The sequence below is a fragment of the Pelecanus crispus genome, chromosome 20, assembly GCF_030463565.1.
Source record: "Pelecanus crispus isolate bPelCri1 chromosome 20, bPelCri1.pri, whole genome shotgun sequence".
NCBI classification, from domain to species: domain Eukaryota; kingdom Metazoa; phylum Chordata; class Aves; order Pelecaniformes; family Pelecanidae; genus Pelecanus; species Pelecanus crispus.
The window spans coordinates 1,849,252-1,863,005 of record NC_134662.1 but is presented as its reverse complement, the minus strand read 5'-3'; the positions used below and the strand labels follow the sequence as shown (position 1 = coordinate 1,863,005).

At 56.5% G+C, this 13,754-nt stretch overlaps 1 protein-coding gene across 13 annotated transcripts in view; it reads left to right on the top strand.

Annotated features, from left to right (window-relative positions):
• The window catches only part of TCF3 (transcription factor 3), an 82,118-nt gene that overhangs the window by 27,195 nt on the left and 41,169 nt on the right, over nt 1-13,754 (top strand). The window lies entirely within an intron of this gene.

Here is a 13,754-nt window from a genome sequence, read left to right as displayed (position 1 = left end):
AACAGCTGAGCTGCCGGTGGCTCGCTGCCGGCTGAGGTCTTCCTCTTCCCGTCCATCCTGGCCTGCCCTGTCTTGGGGGCTTCTGGGGCACGCTGTGCTCCAAATGGGGAACTGCTTTTCATTGGGTTGCCTGCTGTCTTACACGTTCAGCAGCCCCTGGAAAGCCCGGTGAGCCCCAGAACTTGTTCAAGATAAATGCGGGGCGAGAAGGACCCTTTCCTTCCAAAGCAGAGAGTGCTGCAATGCCTTGAACCACCTCGTGAACCTGGTGCAGTGAGGAACCAGGGGGAGCTTGGTCGGCGGCCAGGGTGGCCGGCGTCTCCCCGGGAGCAGAGGTGGGAGCTGCCGGCAGAGCTCGCGCGCTGGAGGCAGTCCGGTTGTTTGGTGATGACTTTGGTCCTTCACATTCTCCTTGCAGCACTGAGGCTAGAAGTGGCTTTTTTTCCACCCCCTCCTCATTTTTATACATACATATATATATATATTCTTTCAAATGCAAAGTTGCATTTGAAAATTCAGCCACTCTTCTGTGGGGCAGCAGCTTCTCGTCCTGAGCACGTGTAGTTTCACCCAGGCCTGCCGGGAGCCACGTGGCTCGGCTCTCGCCATCCCGACAAGCCATGGAGCTCCAGGTTTTTAGCCCCCTTCAAACAACCAGAGCTTCTGCACTTACGGGGTGGGCAGCTCTTTTTGTTCACGGAGGAAAAAGTTCCTTTGAGCTTCTTGTAGTTAAGAGAAAGCAAGCTTTGAGCAAAATATCAGAGAAGCTTCTTAATGGTCAATTTTACTAGATGGTTACATTGGCATTCCTGATAAGAAGTGTTACTGCTTGTCTAGACAAAAGCACTAGAAAATGAAACATCATGTAGAGGAGACACAGACAAGATAATCTAATAGGTCTCTTTTTGTCTCCAGCTTGTTCCTCTGAATAGCGCACAGCACTGATGTGAAGAGCATTTAAAGGGCTTGGACGCAGTGCGTGAAGCCAGGCTGGACGTGGGCTCACCCCGCTGGCTGCGGAGCAGGGGGAGCAAACCCACTCCCACCCTCCTGGCGGTGCTGCATCACCCCTCCGCAGCCCGAACAACGGGGCAGTGTGTGCCTGGGACAAAGTGAAAGATGTAAATTAGGGGAAATGTTGCTCCTCAGTGTTGTAGTAGTCAGAAGAATAAAACCTGCTTGCCTGAGATCTTCGTGGGGCTTCCTAGGAACTGTGCGGTGGGTTTTTCTCAGGGCTTTTTTTGTCATTCAGCATGAGAAATCAGACCAAGGAGGACCAGCTCCTGCTGGCTGTTGTTAAGCGATGCTGAAGTTGCACCCAGGAAATGGTTTGAAGTGCTCACGCAGGAAAAAAAGTGTTGGTTAGTCCTAGAAAACAGAGGAGCCATGCTACACGTTGAGTGCCATCTACTGGCACCTCCTCCATGATATGGACGCGTTTGCCCGGGGAGAGGGAGAGCTGTCGTGAGGGTCAGCAGCGCGGGACCCACCGTGGGGCTGACGGAGGGAGGGCTCGGTACGTCCAGCCTGTTGACGAAGGGACGGCAAGGATGGGCTTCCCCTTCGCTCATTCAGCGACGTCCTCGTTGTCCAAGCAACAAGGAATCCCACCCAGTGCAGGAGGAGCCCAGAAGTAGGTGTCCGCTGAGGCCGACACATCCCAGCCTGAGCTGGATGCTTCATACCGTACCTCCATGACTTGATTTAACGTGGGATGCATCTGCGCTGCTGTCGGCAGAAGCCGTGCCACCCTCTGTTCCTGTCCTCTCCCTTGAGCTGCCCCCAGATGCTTGTCTACATACTGAACCAGACCAGGTGATGGATCTAGATTTTCAAAAAAACCAACCCACCACCACCAGCTCAGTCCCTTAATCTCTTCACCACCGTTTGGGCTAATGCGCTGCGTGGAGACGGGTGTTGTGATCTGGTTTTACGGACGAGGGGAACCAGGGCACAAGGGGCTGGAGCAACTTTTCGGTGTCCCCTGGCCGCTGTGTGATTAGAAACAGGGTCTCAGGCTGATTGACAGCCGAAACCCACAGTGCAACGCATCATTGATTTCTACCGAGGTCAAGAGGCTGACTGAGACCTTGCCTGATGGGCTCTACGCCGTCTACACCATAAGCCTCTGTAGACCTTAAAACGAAGCTGGTGATTTTATATTTTTTTTTTCAGGTAAGCTCTTCCTGTGACTTGTCCTTTTGGCTTTAGGGGCACAAGGGCAATTTGGGGTATGGAGTATGGTTACGCAAAGATGTGGATTCTGCGTAGGGGAAGGGACCAGTGAACATCTTGAAGTGTTTATAGTTAAAGAGGAAAAAACGAGTCGTGGTTCTTGGAAATGGTGCTTCTTAGTAGCAAGTAGATCGAATACAGCCCTTCTTAATGCAATTTAAATAATTGATGGTATATTCAATTACAGAAATATTTGGCAGAGCTCTAAATACATCGCATCTGTCCTTAAACTGTTCTGAAGGTAAATGTCTCACCATGCTGTGTCGTGTTGACCAAATGCTGTAAGAACTGGTACCTGGGAGGGAAAACTCCTTGGCTGTGCGTGCAGTTATCCCCAGAACTCCGTGCCTTGTATGCTACGGCGCTTGGGTTTGCTTTAGGGGTGCCTTAGTAAGCCTGGCTTGCGTATTTTGGGCACATTCAGCTACTGAAGTTTGCAGTCCTGCCCTTACAGCACCGTAACGGCCTGGCCGGGGCGTTGGCACCAGGCAGGTGTTGGTAGCTTCTGTGCTGCCCACCAGCTTGCTCGCGGGGGACGGGATGGCAGCGCCTCGGGAAAGGAGAAGGCAGAAAGACGAACCTTTGTTGTGGCGACCATAGTCTCGACGTTGTGTGCAAACAAAAGCTGGTGCTGAGGGCTCGCCCCAGCCCCGCGGAGGCAGGCAGGCAGGTGGTGTTGAGAACACTTTGTTTGGGAAAGTTTTTCTCATTGTGTCGAACAATTCTTCTTAGATGATCCTTCCTGTGGGCTGAATCATCGTCTCGGCAAACACGTTGGCTGTCCTAGCCAGCCCCACAGCCGCATCCTGCGCGGGCCGGGGCATCCCCCGCTGCCGGCGGAGCCGGAGCGCGCTGGGCTGCCCAGCACCCTGCAGGATTTCAGCCCCTGCGTTTCGGGTTAGAATAAACGCTCCTGGATGTGCGTTTGCTTCAGCCTTCCTCTCCCCTTTGGGATCCGTGTTTGACCCTTGCTCCAGGGAAGTTTGCAGGGTAAGTGCTGGCTCGTTAGCAATAAAGCGTGCAAGTCATTAACCACCATCCCTCTGCCTGGTAAGAGAAGCCTTACAAATAAACTACCAAGGCCACTGGGATCGTGTGTGCGTGCGTTTGGCCATTTCGCCACGTAATTTCCACATTATTTGGAAACGGTCTTTAATTTGTCTAATTTTTAACTGCCTCCGGCCTCGCTACCTGCTGGCTTCGGGGCGCGGCGGTGGGCCGGGAGGGCTCACGTACGCACGGCTGGCACCGCGCGCTGGACGCAGCCCGGGGAAGCCGCCCAGGAAAGCCTTTTTGTTTGATCTGAAATGTCTCTCTTGCAAACTTTTGGGGTGGGTTTTCTTTTTTGGTCAGGTGTAAGTAAACAGGCTTTTGTCCCCTGTTTTCTTGCTCAGTGAGTAATAGAAACCACGTTGGAAAAAGGTTTCTATTCTCCAGCAAAAGGACAGTGTTCTGGTTGCATCTCTGATACCGTAATTTGATTTTACATTGCAAATGAAACAATACTTGGAAAGATGCAAATCAGAGCTATATGTTTCTAAGTAAAGTAGTGGGGGGTGTATGCGCCTATTCCGTGCATCTGTGTGTATGTGCAAAACACACAATTGCCTGCGAAATCTGAAAGGTCAATACGTAGGGCCTCAGGGGACCCGCAGCCGTCGTATTTCATTCCTCGCTGGCATCGGGCTGCTGTGCGCGCTCAGCAAAATGAATTCTTTCTTTGGACAACAATACGTGCGTTAGCATCGAGTGTCTGCATCTTTCATGAGTGTGCAACTTTGTGGTAAAATAAATGAGCTGGAAAAAACAGGATGTGGATTTACTCTCACTCTTCTCCCCAAAGCTTTCTGTTTAATGGAATATAACCCCTTGCTTTGTGAATAAGCCTGTATCTACTGAATTTAAATTGTTTTGTGGTAGCAAACACGTTGATGTTGTTGAATGCATGTGATGCAGAACATGAGTAAGAGTTCTCTGCAGGGCTGTCTTCGCATTTCAGTTTGCTCGTAGGATTGCAGTTCCCCGGCGCCCTCGGAGGTCCTATAGACACACGTATGGGCTTCAAGCCAGGGGCTCCCGAGTGGCACGGGTCTGGTGTTCAGGCCAAGGATGTAACTCCTTGTAGCTCCGTGGATTTTAATATTTCGTTAATAGAATTAAACATTTTCAAACTTGTCTGCCTGGAAATAGTGAGGAGCAGCGCGTTGGCAGCGTTCGGTAGGCTTGGGTTAAAGGGTTGCTGGGGAGGTGGCGGGGCGGCACTGCTGGTGTCCAGCGCTGAGTTTCTCTGCACTGAGATTTAGCAGCCCTGAGTTGGAATCGGCTTTCCATGCATGGGTGTGTTCCCCAGCCTCCTGTCGAAAAGCAGTTTGGGGAGGGCTGAGGGGCTTCATGGCACCCTCCTGGTAAGGGGGTCCCGCGGGGTCAGGTCTGAGCCACCTCCTTGCTCTTCTGCGGGGCTGGTTTTATCGTGAGCTGCTACCAGCAGCTGCGTGTGGCTCGTCCGCAGGGCTTGGAGCAGCCCCTTGTGCTTCTCCGACCCTCTGTGGTCCCTGCAGCCCTGCTCTGCCATGTCGTGGTGTGCCGGGACCGCGGGGCTGTCTGTGTGGTGGCATTGGGGTTCCCGCTGTCCCCTCGTGTTGGTTCTCTGTTCCCATCCACGAGGAGGGTAGCAGAGCTGCTCCTCCAAAACATGCGTTGATCCAAGGCGCTAGCAAAGCCAAAGCGAATTCTCTGACACCTGTTACCAGTCTGACTCAAACAAATGTTATTCTTGGCCCGCTTCCCTGTGCTTTTGTCCCTTAGACCCTCCTTGATATCCCGCTTCTTGCAGAGCGTGGATGGGCTCTTGGGCTTGGGGACGAGGGACGCGGTGGGCTCGTCCCAGAGAGGCTGGGGACGAGGGACGCGGTGGGCTCGTCCCAGAGAGGCTGGGGACGAGGGACGTGGGTGGGCTCGTCCCAGAGAGGCTGGGGACGAGGGACGCGGTGGGCTCGTCCCAGAGAGGCTGGGGACGAGGGACGCGGTGGGCTCGTCCCAGAGAGGCTGGGGACGAGGGACGCGGTGGGCTCGTCCCAGAGAGGCTGGGGACGAGGGACGCGGTGGGCTCGTCCCAGAGAAGCTGGGGACGAGGGACGTGGGTGGGCTCGTCCCAGAGAAGCTGGGGACGAGGGACGCGGTGGGCTCGTCCCAGAGAAGCTGGGGACGAGGGACGTGGGTGGGCTCGTCCCAGAGAGGCTGGGGACGAGGGACGCGGTGGGCTCGTCCCAGAGAGGCTGGGGACGAGGGACGTGGGTGGGCTCGTCCCAGAGAGGCTGGGGACGAGGGACGCGGTGGGCTCGTCCCAGAGAGGCTGGGGACGAGGGACGCGGTGGGCTCGTCCCAGAGAGGCTGGGGACGAGGGACGTGGGTGGGCTCGTCCCAGAGAGGCTGGGGACGAGGGACGTGGGTGGGCTCGTCCCAGAGAAGCTGGGGACGAGGGACGTGGGTGGGCTCGTCCCAGAGAAGCTGGGGACGAGGGACGTGGGTGGGCTCGTCCCAGAGAGGCTGGGGACGAGGGACGCCGTGGGCTCGTCCCAGAGAGGCTGGGGACGAGGGACGCGGTGGGCTCGTCCCAGAGAGGCTGGGGACGAGGGACGCCGTGGGCTCGTCCCGCAGGCTGCTGACCTCTGAAGGCACCGCCTGGTCGAGCCCCGTGTTATCCTCTGTCCCCTTTTCGTGCTGCTCCTTTGTGCTCTTGTTTGGTCATCGCTGTGCCTTTGTTTTTACAGCTGGGGGAAGTGTTTTGAGCTTTAAAGTTTATTTTCTTCCCTCTGGTTGTCGTCACAGGTTTGTTTTCTTTCTCCCTGTGGCATCTTGCTGGCTTTCCTAGGGGCTGGCAGGCAGGACCGTCTCCGCTCTCCGAGCCTTTCCGCTGGAGGGAGCGGGCTGCTTCCCCGCGCTCGGGAGACCCCGTGGCCTCGCTGCCTTCGCTTGGTCACACTGGCTTTTTGGTAGTTTAATAAACCCTGTCCAGTTTGGCCTGTGCTCCAGCGGGTGGGCACTGCGACCCACGGGACTCTGCTCCGTGGCCGTGCCGTGGACACCGGTGGCGGTGGCCGTGCCACGGTGCAGCCTTGTCCCACCACTGGCGCTGTTTTGCGAGGACTTGATGAGGTTTGGGCTAGTCCGGGTGGTTTACTTCCTTAATTATGACTTTAAGCGAGCAAAGTCTCATTTTGATTATCAGAAAGCCACCCCCCAAAAGGCAGTGGGGACCTTCCTGTAGGGTCTGCAAATAACACTTGTTTCTGAAGTGAAAGGTGGGTGAATTTGCTTGTTGGGTTTTCTTTTTTTCTCCCCCCCCCAAACCTTCCTCACCCCTGTGCTGGGCACCATTTTGTACACTTACTTTTCTCTTCCGAGACATTTCTGGGATGTCACCCCAGCACCCCTGAAACCAGCCTGGGAGCTGCCTTGGAGCCTGCCCTGTCCTTTGAGAGCAGTGGCAGCCACCCGTGGGCTGTGACATTTGAGCGAAGCAGCGTCCTGACCCACAGCAGAAGCTGTGAATGCAGCTTCGTTTTGAAACGCCATGTGCATCGCCTCCCAGACCATCTTCCAAAAGACCAGGAGTAGCTGAAGTACTTCTTTGACTCTTTTTCCCCTCTTTCTGGCTTTTTTTTGGTGTTGGCTGTAGATTTAATTTCTCTCCGTACTCGTCCCTTGTCCAAAGCCAATGGGGAATGGATCATTTTTCCGCACTCTCTGCCTGGTACTGCTCCCATCTTTCCCAGCCCCAAACATTTCCTAAAACACAGCTCCGAGTGTGGACTGTGCAGAAACTACTAAACCAGAATACGGCACAGGAGATGCCAGAGCAGATGCTAAGCGTAGGAATTAATGATCACCGAAGTGGTGGCATCAGCTTTTTTTAAGTCAAAAATTATCCCCGAGTGTGCGTTTGGGGAGGGGGGAGGCAGCCGTGGGCGCTTCCCTGGGGACGGGGGCGCGGGGCCCCGTGCAGGGTGGATGTGCGTGTCTTGGCTTTGAATCCTTGATACATTCATCATCGCAAAGATAAATGGGCAGAGTCTGCCCCATAAATCGTGTAGGGATCTGTGTTAGCGGGCTCCGAGATGACCCGTTTGCTGAACGTGTCAGCGCAGTTGTGCGTGTCCCGCTTTGGGTGCCTGGTCTGGAGGACGGCGTCGCTGCCCTCCTCTTACCGGGGCTGTCGTGGTCCAGAGCACCCGGCTTGTGCCGCCTGGCCCGGTTCCTCCTCCTGGACGGGTCGGGAAGCGGCAGCGTGGAGGGGCAGGGACAGGACGGAGCTGGGTTCTGGGCAGCTGTGAGCTGCTTGGGCGGCGTGGCTCCATCCCCGTCTCGGGACATGCCGCGGTGGCTTTGGGTCCCTCCGGCCAGGGCTGGCACCTCTACGCAGCGGCGCTCATCCTCGGGGCTCACCCTCGTGCCCCTCAAATTGCGAGCTTGGGGGAGCACGGCCCGATAAGCGGCTCTCTTCATCTGAGCCAAATCATCCCGCATCCGGCCATGCTGCATCCCTCCCCCAGGACCGGCCGGCGGCTGGGCTGCAGCTACCAGCAGCGCAGCATGGGCTGGGCGCTCGAGGCACGAAACCGCCCACTCTCAAGCAAGATCCACTGAAACTCTTTCTTTCTCCCCAGGCAACAGCAAAGCTGAGCCTCGCTGTCTTGCCCAGCCAGCTTTGGTCCAATCTCAAATTTCGAGGCGGTGGAGGGGATGAAACAGAGCTCCCCTACCTGGGGCGAGGACTCCCAGTCTGCCCGATGAGCGGGGGCCACCAAAGCGGCATTGCCGGGGACCCTGTGCTGCCCTCCAGGTGTTCGGCACCGCTTGCTTTTCGGGGATTTTTTTGCCCTTTTTTTTTTTTTTTTTTTTTTTTTTTAAATTGTTTTGTCGTGCGCCGGGAAAAGGAAGTGAACAAATTGTATAGTCCCATCCACAATCGACGTCCTGTAAACAGCTACCGGCTGCCTTCCATTCACAGCTGTTTTTTCCTATTCGGGGGTGGACGGGGCTGGTAAATAAACAGGCAGAGCCGGCGGCCGCTCCCAGCGCCCGCTCTTCCCCTTGCAGGGGCTCTGCCTGCGCCCAGGAGCCTTTCCCGGGATGCCCGGGTGCCGAGGTGCGTTGGTGGGTTTCCCCTCACCAGGCAGTGGTGCGCGGGTCCGGAGAGCCAACTCTCACCGGGAAAAACAACTTTGCTGGTTTGACTGGGACTAAAGCTAATTACTAGTCGACTAATTTTATTGATTTCAAATCCCTTTTAGCCGAGATTTTGCTCTGAGGCTGATCGCCAGGGCGATTAGGACACAAAGCCGCTTAATTTGGAAGTGTTTATCAAGCAGCCTTCTGTCACCTCTGTTTCAAATCAAATTACGGTGGCACCGGCGTCTCTATCCACGGCGGTCCCACCTCTGACGGAGGCAGGCGGGGAGCGGGGTCCCCCACGCTTCTCCCGGGGCGGCTTGGGGGCTGGCGGAGGTTAAGTGTATTCATAACATGAGCATGGTGAGCTGCTGGCTGCGGGGTTTTTATTCCCAGCTGCCACCACATCCCGACCCTGCTCCTGCCCATGGGTGCTGCTCCGGCCCATGGGTGCTGCTCCGGCCCATGGGTGCTGCTCCGGCTGCAGAGCTGAATTTGCCGCCCGGCTTTCGCTGCGGGCACCTTGCAGCCGGTGGACCCTTGAAGCTGGAAGATGCGGCTGCGGCTGCTCCCGAACCTTGTCCAGCCACATGAAGGGCTTGGCCTAAATATTTTTAATAGACTTTAAAAAAAAAAAAAAAAAAAAAAAAGCCTAGCCTAGTCGTTTTGATGGGAATCAGATTAGGGAGGGCGCTTTGGTGCTGGCAGATTGCGGAGGCAGGGGCAGCCTTGGGGAGCGAAGCGCTCAGCCGCAGCTCCAGCGGCGCAGCATCCCCGGCGGTGTCCCCCACTGTCACCTGTCAGGCCGCCGTGACGGTCCCCTCGCTGCATCCTCCTGACGCTGGAAACTAGGTGCCTTCGAGCCCTTTGAGCCTGCTGGGCCGCAGCTTAGCAGCAGTGCGTGTTCTCCTCCGGGTATCCCTTGGTGCAGGATTTAAGAGCAAAAACCCTGCATCTTTAGTTAGCGATAGGACGAGAGGAAATGGGCTCAAGCTGCGCCAGGGGAGGTTTAGGTTGGATATTAGGAAAAATTTCTTCACGGAAAAGGTGGCCAAGCATTGGAACAGGCTGCCCAGAGAGGTGGTGGAGTCCCCATCCCTGGAAGTGTTCAAAAAACGGGCAGATGTGGCACCTGGGGACATGGTTCAGTCTGGTCTGCCCTTGATTGGTTTAGTGTGGGCTTGGTAGTGTAGGTTAATGGTTGGACTGGATGATCTTAAAGGGCTTTTCCAACCTAAACGATTCGATGATTCTATGATTCTATCTTGCCGCACAAACGGCGTCCGAGAGGTCTCAGGAGCAAAATGTCCTGCCCCGCACGTCCTCCGGGTCCAGAGGGACGGCTGCCCACCCGTTGAGCTTGTTTTGAAAGACCTTGGCCGGAATGCAAAGGCCGTACCTCGGGGAATTCTTCTTGGCCGTCTCCGGGCGGGCAGAGCAGGGGCTGGCACCGAAGCCGCGCTCCCTCCCAAGCCGCGTCCCGGTGCTGTGCTCGGATCGGGGGGTTCCGAGCTACAGAACGCTTTGGGGCTCACAGCTGGCTCGAGGGCCAGCACGTGTGCCCAGGTAGCTTTCGGGGCTCGGGTTATTGAAACCAGAGCGGCATCTCTTGGTGCAGCATTTTCGGCTCCGGGGACCCCGCGGGTGAGGGCTGGAAGCCGCAAACTGGGAGCTGAGCAGGAGGGACCGTAAGTGGCTGCTGGGATGTGGGGATGGGGCAGAACACCCCACACCTTCCGTAATGCCTTTCCTTCTTTTTGCATTTCAAGTGGTTTCATTCCTCCCGGGTGGGGAACGGCTGCCGTTCCTGTGTCGCCGGTGACTTGCACGCAGCCTTTTGCTGTGGCTCCTTACTGCGCGAAGGGCTTTTTTGCTGAGGCTAAGCGTGGACAAATTATTTTTATCCATGCTGAGAGCTTAGGACGGTTCTTGTCTATCAGCTCTTCTTAGCTGCGGCACAGAAATCGTAAGGGGAAAAAAAAATTGCTGTCTGACAGCTACATCTTATTCTATTAGTATGTTTTAATTAGAACATGAGCAAGAAATGTGTTATGAATATTCATGATCCGGGATATTAAAATGCACAATTAATCTGTACGCTTTTTAATAACTGTATTAATGGAGAGACGAGGTAGTTCCTATTTTTGTCTTTTCTGACTTGGAAAGTGTGCCTTAACTTGGTTAGTTGGAAAATGGGTTTATTTTAAAATAAAGTTGGCTCCCGACAGCTGCGTGCACGCGTGGGTGTCTCTGAAACGGCACACACGCCCTGCGCTGGAAGAGCGGTGTAAACGTTGCAAAGCCAAGCGCTCAAAAGCTGGGATATGCCAGAATTAAGCCTGCTTGTGCAAACGTAATTCAGCTCCGTGCCACGTGAGTTTTGACACGATCTCAGTTGGTGACTTGGATTTATGATTTTTTTTTTTTTTTTTTTTTTTTTCCTCCAGGACTGTTGTGTGCTTTAATGCAGGAAATCTGTACCCAGGGGCGAGGCAGAGCTGGGGGGCGAGGGAGATGCCTGCGGGATGAGCTGCTGGGACAGAAAGGTCCGGGTGGGATGCTTGGGCACCCTGGGGCGAGCGCTTGGGGAGAGCCCCGGGGGTGCCGGCACGGGGCAGCCTGAGCGATGTCTTGCTCGCCCCAGGCTTCCGCGTCTTCCGCTCCTTCCCCTCCCTCCGTTCGGGTCGAGCCCAGCCGCTCGGTGCCCGCAGGAAGGCCGGGCTCGAGGGCAGCGCCGGTGAGCGCCGCGGGCGGGGGGAATTGCGACCGCGTTCGGTGGTGGCACCGTTTTTGGGGATTTTATGGTGCGAGCGGGGCAAAACCCTGCTGATGGGGGCTTTTCCAGGAGCGCCTGCCTTTGGCCAAACTTTGGGTTTTCACAGGGTTGGCAGAGGGCATTTGCTGCCAAATTTGAGATCCTGACTCCGATACGGAGGGAGGGAAGAGCAGGTTGACACTGAATGTAGGACAGGTGCCAGGAGTCAAAAGAGGGCAGTCTGTTTTTTCCTGGCTTCATCCCAGAAATCCCTGAATCCTTAAAACACCTGTGGGCTGAAAATGGGAGATTTTTGCTGGCACCTTTCATGCTGGTGACTGCAGCTCAGGGAAGCCGTGAGACCTTTCTTTCCAGCAGGCATCGGACAGCGGGCTGGCTCTGCAGCGGCGCGCCGGCACGGGCACGCTCGGAGGCGGCCGAGCCTTTGGTGCTGCTCCCGGAGCCCGGCGCCGCTTTCTTTGCCGCTTGGGTGGGAGAGCGATAACCTCGGTTCACCTTGGCAGCCGCGCCACCACGTGAACACCGGCGCCTGGAGGGGAAAAAAGGCCTTTTGGGTTTCCCCGGGGACTGGTTTGCTGTTGCGGGATCCGGCCGCTGCTGTGCCTGCAGCCGGGTTGCACGCTGCGGAGCCGGTGGGAGGAGGTCAGGGTTTCCCTCCTGGCTGCTTGCCCCCAGCTCCGCGTCTCCCCAGGAGCAGCGAGGAGGCGAGCGCGGTGCCCGGGGCTCGCACGCGCTCTGGCAGAGCGGCTCATCCTCTGCAGCCTGCCGCCGTGCGTACGTGCCGTCAGAGCACCCGGTGCGGTTTTGACCCCTCTTTGGGGCGCGCTGGTGGCACCGCGGCGTGGAAGGAGCTTGCGCAGAGGGTTTCTCCACGTCTAGGGGTCACGTTAGCCTCTTGGCCTCGGCTTTTGTCACCCGGACCACCCGCCGCCTCCTCTTCCCTCCTTCCCTGGGGAAGCCTGGCAGTGATTTCTGCCCCCCGCCAAGGAATTCTGGCAAAAAATTCATCCTGGGCTTCCAGGCACCTGAGCTCCCTCCAGAGCCCCCAGCCTGCCCCGCTGGGCATCCTCTCCTGGCGCGTCCTGGCCTGGGGATGCTCCTGCGCCGTCGGGTGGGCTAGAGGCAGGACAGGGTGGCCCGGGACCTGCGAACACCCATCCTGCACGGTGCAGGGGTGGGTGCGGGAATCGAGGCCCCCGTGCCTCGGCTTCCCCTCTGGCTCCGGGGCTCTCGAGGCGCGTCGTGGGGGCACCAAGCCTGGCTGGGGCCGCGGTCCTCGTCCTTCGGGCGCAAAGGGGCGAGTTTGCCGGGGATGTCTGAGGCTGCGGTTCCTGCTCGAGTCTTCACCCTGACCGTTAGGGAGCTTTAAAAATACCCGTGAAGGCAAAATGAATAGAAGGAGCGTTTCTGCCTCCTGATCTCCGTTGGTGTTTGCAGGGTATGCAGATGAATTGCTTTAGAAAAACACATTAGCAAAGCAAAAGTTTATTCTAGGAAGTAGGAGGTGGGAGAATTGGCAGTAATTCTCCCTAGTATCCAAGGTATTATTAGAGGCTTATCCCTGCTCTGCACAGTAATCACATTGGAAATTTTTGATTAGAAAACAAAATCTAAATGAGAAGTATGAATATTCATTAGGTGTGGAGATTAATATGCATAATTATGCAAATTAGACAGCAATTAAACACCAATTCTCTGGGGAAATGATTAACACAAAGGCACAGAAATAGAAGGATGTAATTTGAAAGAAGTTTCTGGTTAAATGAACAGTAAGGGGAGCGGAGGAGACAAATACACGGCGTGTTTGCCATAATAATCAGCTTTGCTGAAACGAAATTGGAGTGCGCCCTGCAACCCTTCCCCGCCGTGTCCTTGCTCCCACGTGCACCCCTGTCCCTGCCACCGTCCTGTGCCTCCGCTGTCACCGCTGCTGCGAGCGGGTCTCTGCTCCTAAAAGAAAATCTGCCGTAAGTCCCAGGCGGCACCTCGGCTGTTGGCGCTGTGCTATCGGAAGAGCCGGTGCAGAGGGGGTCCCCAGAGAGCCCCTGGCTCTGGGGGTGGCACAGGATGGTGCTGGATGCTGCCCAGAGCCGTTGCAAGAGGTTTCTCGTGCCGCTGCGTGGCAAGCGTGGCCGTATGCCCCCCGCAGCGGGGCTGGGGTTTCCATGGGACAAGGCAGAGAGGTGGCTCTGGCCGGTGCCGTCCGCGCTGCTCAGCCTCCTGCAGGTCTGGGATTTCTCCCCGTCCGCCCCGGCGAAGCTCACTGTATCTGTGTAGCATCTCCAAAGCCCTGACGCAGGGCAGAGCGATGCCCCCGCCCTGCCTGGCCCCCTCTCAGATCCCCGGCTTTACCCCCACGAGCCTTTGAACGCGGAGATGCCGACCCCTGGCCACCCCCCGGAGCAGAGGAGACGGACCAGCGCAGTCGGAAATCCTGCTGTCGAGTCGAGGCTTGGCTGCCAGGAAGGGTTTCTTTGGTGCAGTCGTGGTGCCGGCTTGAGCAGCGAGAGCTTTGCTGATGTGACTCCCCGGCTTTTTTTGTCCCGGTGGATGTTCGCCATCTCCCCTGGTA